The sequence below is a fragment of the Fragaria vesca genome, linkage group LG5 (assembly GCF_000184155.1).
Source record: "Fragaria vesca subsp. vesca linkage group LG5, FraVesHawaii_1.0, whole genome shotgun sequence".
NCBI classification, from domain to species: domain Eukaryota; kingdom Viridiplantae; phylum Streptophyta; class Magnoliopsida; order Rosales; family Rosaceae; genus Fragaria; species Fragaria vesca.
The window spans coordinates 24,984,585-24,991,499 of record NC_020495.1 but is presented as its reverse complement, the minus strand read 5'-3'; the positions used below and the strand labels follow the sequence as shown (position 1 = coordinate 24,991,499).

The 6,915-nt window shown below is 39.6% G+C and overlaps 1 pseudogene across 1 annotated transcript; it reads right to left on the bottom strand.

Annotated features, from left to right (window-relative positions):
* Positions 1-1,315: 1,315 nt before the first annotated feature.
* Positions 1,316-4,268, bottom strand: LOC101302755 (annotated as a pseudogene). Its single transcript, XR_184751.1, has 3 exons — positions 4,010-4,268; positions 3,511-3,923; positions 1,316-2,906 (listed from the first exon to the last, which is right to left on the bottom strand). The product of XR_184751.1 is annotated as an uncharacterized LOC101302755 (transcript).
* Positions 4,269-6,915: the final 2,647 nt, after the last annotated feature.

Below are 6,915 nucleotides of genomic sequence, written 5' to 3'. Positions count from 1 at the left end.
GTATACTACAACGAAAAATAACAAAAGCGAGGAAATTGATTGTGACAACCCGAAATTTGTCGCAATAGCTTAGAAAAATCGAGTTTCATTTGTCGCATATGATCTTATTGGCAACAACCAATTTGTCGCATAAAGTAGGTATGCGCAACAAATTAACAGTTCTCGCCGATGACATCCAGTGTTGTAGACGTATTCGAATTGAGGTCCATGAGAATATCCAAGCAAAACCGGACTAATTTCCTCAACGCACGAATCTGAAGACCTATCTAACCACAATCTTGTAGGAGTTCTTAACACGAGGGTTCCATACTAAGCAACTGGACTGAGTTATGGTTCGTATGAGTTCAATTAATCGAGATAAAGTTTTATTTTAATTTTGAACATTTGAAATTGAGAAAATGAAAGTTCGCAATGTGCACGTAGTAAAAAGTCACAATATTGTCACATGGGAAGAGGGAGGGTCTGGGTTTGGGTGCAACGAAAGAAAGAAGAGGTGAAGCAAGAAACAAAAGAGGGTCAGAGTCAGGGTCAGGGTACCCGTACGGAATCTATCGAGACTGACGAGACATGCACAAAGTCACAAACCCAGAACAACAGAGTACTATTGAGTTGGGTTGGAGCGGAGGAGAGTCATGATGGGTAGCAAACTGAATTGACATTTCAAAATGTGGCTGTGTGTGAATGATAAACCCTTTGCTTTTCTTGTTTTGTGTGTTGAAATTATGTTGCATCGATCGGTAGCTCATTACCAAAAAAAAAATAAAAAAAATCGGTAGCTCTTTGATTAGATTACACCTCCTCTCCTCTCTTCCTCCACTGCCCCCACACCCTTTTTAATTCCCGGCCGATAAAAGATAATACAGAAAAAAGAGTAGAACACTGACACAACCTTTTTCCGGTGAGATGAGATGAGCTTTGTCCTCGTTTTGCCACTTCCGGCCACGTTTTCTTTCTGCCTGGCTCACCTTTCAATACTAGCACACTATTGTTATTATTTGGACTTGGGAGGTCAAAATGTAACTAGCATACAAATTCTTCAATCTTAATTACTGGGAATGTCAGGTACCAGTCCACAGAGCTCCATCCACGGAAAATTCAGGACCAAAGCCAACAAGAGCAAAGCAGTGAAAAACTTTAAATGCCACTGCTAGGAACCACATAATAAGACATGCCATCATCTTCTTGTACTTACCTCACTTCCTCCCATCACTCTCTACTATATATGTCACTGTTCTAATTACTATGCCACTGGAATAAGCCTACAAGAGTGACATTGTAGCAGTGGCTTAGTGCCCACCACAACCATTCCATTTTTATTGCTCCAAATTAATTCAGGACTAATTATGAAGATGTATACAAGGAAATAACGAAAACAGAACGCCTGGAATGAATTTTAAACTAAAGCCATAATCCTGATCGGAAGTAGAAAATTATGTACAATAGTAAAAAGGGTAGATTTAACTTAACTAGTAGTAGTAATAGTAGATAAGCAAAATGGGAAAAGAGTGACAAAATTTCCCGGCAACGTCTTCCAATTTTCTTTTTTCTTTGTACAAAATGAAGCCAAGATAAGACCATTGCCCCGCCGGTGAATCTCCAACGTTTCTAATTTATGCAGCATCAGCTGCTCAGCAGCTCAATGCCTCGTACTTGACTGTAATTGGGCGGTTAAACCCAACCTGCGACAACAAATTCCCAACCACTGCAATGTCTCTGCAGAACACGCCTTGGAAGGCTTTCGCTTCGGATGAATGAACCATCCTATTACTATTTGAGTTCAAATTTGAGGAAGTGGATTCGAATTCAATCATGGCTTCTTGGGTTTGTTGGATTTGAATTGCAGCCGCTGCCGCAGCCTGCGCGGCCTGAGCTTGAGCTTGAGCCTGTGCTTGGGCTTGAGCTGCTTGGAGTGCAGCTGCAGCCTTCTTTCTCTGTTTCTCGGCAGCCTCTTCGTCCATAATGGTGGTGCTCAAACTAGAATAACCTTTCTGAAGCAATCTGTAAAGCAACAATGCAGATAGCTTGGCTCTGTCTCTTACCGAATCAATATCGCGATCATCAGCTAGCTCACAACGATCTATGAAAACTGTAGCCTTATCAGGCTTGTGCCTCAAACACAGTAATAAATAAGCTTTGTCTAACTCGGACCTGGAACACCCTCTTCTTAAACCGATCAAAGCATAGTAATCCACATTTCCTGTTTCTCCCGAAGCCACCCTCTGTTTCAGTTCTTGTATTTTGGTCGTCAGAACACATAATTTCCCAGGAATCTCTCTGTACCTTACATTGTTGTGTCGTTTCCACGTCGGACCGGGAAGCTTCCGGTCCCTCAAAATTGAATTGTACAAAAGCTTCAAGTGTTCTAGATCGTGCAAGCAATCTGGCAAACACCTTATTGTTTCAAGAAGTGCAGCTCTTGTGTCTAATGCTTGTATACAACTGGGGTCAAGGGCCAAAGTCCGATTACAATCGGCAATGGCCTCCGCTATCCGACCCGTAGCCCTGTACGCTGAGGCGCGCTGCATGTAGCACTCGGCCAGGAATCCCTGGGGTGCACCTCGCCGGCCGTCCAGGATTTTACTGAAGTGGCGGATGGACTCCGAGTATGCACCAACTTCAAGGGCAGCGAGGGCAGCAGTTCTGCGGCGGAGGAGCTGCTTGATATGGCTGAGGAGGTGTGTGACGGTCTCAGTCTCAGTTATGGTCCGCGGCGGCGTTGAGGGTGCATTGTTGGAGGAGGAGGAGGAAGTGTTGTTGAAAAATTGGGGAAGGAGAAACTGTCGTCGGTTAAGCTAGTGCTCTCGCGGCGGAATGCGGCAGCAGCAAGGCGTTTCCCAGTTTGGAGGAGGGCCATGGCATCCTCCATGAGTCCCAAATGGCAGCAAGCCTGCCCCAGAACCAAGTACCTGTGTCAAGTTGCAAAAACACCATCAACATTTCTGTTTTCTTGGAAACTTGGTAAGGGAAAACAGAGCAAGCTAGCTGACAATGCAAGCAAATCAGGGTATGAAAAGGGTTTGAATGCCAATCAGATTATATCCCAATTTCAAACTTGTTTAGCTGGCTATGACAAATTGGAAGTCAAAGCTGTTATAAAATCTATTATAAATGGGATCCAATGTTTTCAGAGTCCAAAACCAAAAATTCTCTTCTAAAGAAAGAGGAAAGAAACAAAAACCAGTGAAGCAAAACAGGCAAATCCCCTCAATAAAAAAAAAAACAGGCAAATTCCCCAGTTGTTGATGCAAGATAGGCCAATGCAATTACAGAAAATAAACATTCTTTTTAATGTAGTATTGAAGGCATTTACTCGAAGGCAGAGGAGGCTGAAGAACACCAACCTCCCCATTACTCCCTTACCTGTGGCGTCTGATCTCAGACATTAATAATAGTCATAAAAAGTTGAACCCAGAAAATTATGTTTTTTTAAAAAGAAACACGCAAAGCAAATTTGCAGAAACCAATACAACCCAAAATGGAACAGAGATAGAGATGGAACTGGAATTTTACCTCCATTGCCCTTCCTTGTCGCCATTTTTGCAGAGGCCTGCCATGACTTTCTTCTTCAAGTCGGAAATGGAGAAGCACTTGAAGGATGGATCCTGACACAGCGAGTCGGAAGAGGAGTTGCTGCTGTTAAGCAGCTTGACTCGCTCCCTCGACAGATTCTGAGACGAAGAGTCGGCTGAGCCGGAGGAGTCCTCGATTGCGATTTTGAGGCTGGGAATGTAGTCCTGGAGCATATCGGCGACGTCCTTGAATCGGCCGAGAAAGAGCAGAGACCTGGCTTTGAGTTCCAAGGCTAGTTCAAACCGCGGTGAGATTTCCAAGGCGGCGTCTAGTAGTCCCACAGCGGAGGCGATCTCGCTGTGTTCATGACTAGCAATCAAGCTTCTGGCGTCTCTGATATACTTGTCCACAATCTGCGGCAATAGATTTGATCAGAATTGGAAATGCAGAAGGAGATTGATTATTGTTTTGGAATGTAAGAAGACAATTAAGTAGTTACCTTTCGAGTGCTAAGCCACCAGTGCTTCTTGTCATTAGAAGAGAGACAAGGAGAAGTAGAAGCAGCCATTGCTCTTGTTGTTGTTGTTGTTGATCTAGTTGTGTTTGTTGTTGTGGTGTTGTAGTTGAAAATGAGGAGGAGGAGGAGTGAACCATTCACAAAGAAGAAGCCCTCCTGGTTCTGGTTGTGGATGGGATCCTTTCCTCCCTTTCAAAGCATACACATATTTCTTGTGCTCTTCTTCCTCTTTCTCTCTCCCTCTGAAATAATGGGATATTAAGGAGTGAGAAGAAATATTTATATGCAAGGAAGAAAAAAAGGAGAGGGAGAAGAATAAATGGGAGATTTGTATTTTAAAAAATGGGGTTTTTGAAGAGAAAAGAAAAAGAGGGAAAATGCCAGCTTTGACCTTGGATTATAATCAGCAGTAAGGAAAGAGGGCAAGCTTTGATCCTTGAACACAATAGCTGGCACCACCACACACACTCATCACTCTCTCTCTCTTTCTCTTTCTCTTTCTCTCACTAGACTAGAGAGAAAAATGGGGAATCCAAATGGAGAGATAGATTCTCTCTCAAGTCATTCAGTCACTTTCACTTTCTCTCTCTAGCCACCTAAGGCCATGCTGCCCTATCACTCTATGGCGCCATCACCAATGCAGTTCTTCTTCCCTTCACCGCCTCTACCCGGTCACCTTATCTTTCTCACTTCCAGATTCCCGGTCACCTTTCACGGGTCCTTGCCTTCCAACTACCGGCACTCTCCATACTAACTCTGCTTCACCAACAAAATTTAACACCCCAAACTGTGTAAATAATATTCTTATCACACACAAATTTCTGTAGATAATTACAGAAATAGTTATACCAAAAATTGATTTGATTGATCATTCACTAGGTCTCAACATTTTTTTTTTTCAGAGAGAATTACTGTCATCACAAATCTTATTTTAAATCTCGAGCCTGATTTCAATTTGATAGCAGCATTTCGAAAGTTTTTTATGTACGTTTGATGACTAACTCGGCACTAGCTCGTTAGGAGCTCATACACGACAGCTAGCAGAGCATTATAATTTTTATTATCGTTACGTTATAATTCAGTAAAACATTATAATTTTAAATCTCAGTACGTCTATAATTCAGTAGATAATTCTTAACTACAATAATAATTTTATTTTAAAAGTTTCTTACATGCGTTCAATGACTGATTCGGTATTAACTCGTTAAAAGATTATAACAAACTCTTATACGATAGCTAGCAGGGCATTACAGTTTTTAATCTCGTTAAGTTTATAATTCAGTAGATAATTCTAAATTAAGAGAAACTCCAACAGTCTTTCTATATTCTTAGTTTTCTCAATTTTAGGAAAGGTTTTTGTTGTTTTTTTTTTGTTACAAAATATTTTGATTGTTTTTCTCTAACATACCCACTAAACTTTCTTCAAAATGGAGAATATGATGAGAGAAAACTAAATTCCTCGTATTTACAGCAAACTCTGTAATTTTAGCGAAGGATTTGGGGAATGATCATGTAATCTATAAAATGGAGAATCTGTTAGAGTTGAAGAAAAAAAATTGCTTAAAACTTTGACGTTTATTTTCCTATAAATAAGAAAATTATGTGAAAGTTGTTGGAGATGCTCTAACTAACCCAGCATTCCAACATGAAATGTGTTCTTTTTTTTACAAAAACATGAAATGTGTTGTGTTTATATATTTTCGTATGATAATGAAATTTTCATTTATTAAACTGAAAGAAAAAGATACTATTGACCATGGAATTCAGATTTAGTGGCTCAAAATGCGGCTCATTGAGTTAATTTTACCCAGTACGATTATTAATGAATGAGCTTTGTTAAATGTCATTTTCTAAATCCCTTTCTTTCTTGAATGTCACATAAATTAATGATTGTCTGTTTGATGGCTGATAGTGTGGTTCTGTAGATGGATCATAGACCTTGGATTAAATGTAACGTAATGCTAGCTGTCTAGTGCTAAATGAGCTGTTGATCTAGTATATGTTATCTACGTACCCCGTTCTATACAAAAACTATATATATGACTTGCAACCCAATTTTCTTTTCTTTATTTCCAAACAGCTACCCTAATGCCCATTGGTTATTTAAGGATTTAGATGTTAATTAAGTTTAAATGTTAGTTAGATTATAGAGACATTCAGTTACTTCCCATACATGTTTACGCATGCTTCAAATATTTGACAGGTTTATTCCCCAAGCTACGTAACTGCACACTTAAATTATTCAACAAATATAATTAAAATCATATTAAGAGAGGTAAGTATGTGTAAGATGTTTTCATCCGCATAAATATATAACACAATTACTTATTACAATGTCATGAATCAAAAACAACAAGAGTTGAAGAAGTCATAATAAATCGGAGACAAGTAAATGATTATTCAGGAATCAATTCATTATAATCAGGTGATTGACGTCGTAAATTGACACATTGTTACTGTATTCGTTTTGAATGAGTTTGGTTTGATGACACATTTAATATTATTTAAAATGTGTTTATTGAGGATGTATGTACCTACCTTTTAACAAAATTTAGGCTCTATATCCCTCTTGTTATATTCTCAATATTGTTTTAATTATAACATAGGTAGGAATAACACTACTTCTATCTAACCAGAGAACGGACCCGTTTCTAGAAAAACAGTAATGAAATGATTATCTTTATTTTCATTCTCATTCCAACCATGTTATAGAATAAATTTCCTCACCATTCGGATGGGGGAATGATCGAGGCGGATCAAGGATAGGATAATAGGTGGTAAATAAAGAGAATGAGGAAGGAGAAATTAGTAATCCGGGATGGGGATGGATGGTAAGCAGCTAGCTGAGGAGATTTGTATAGACAGGGAGGAAGAAAGTGACTCTTCTG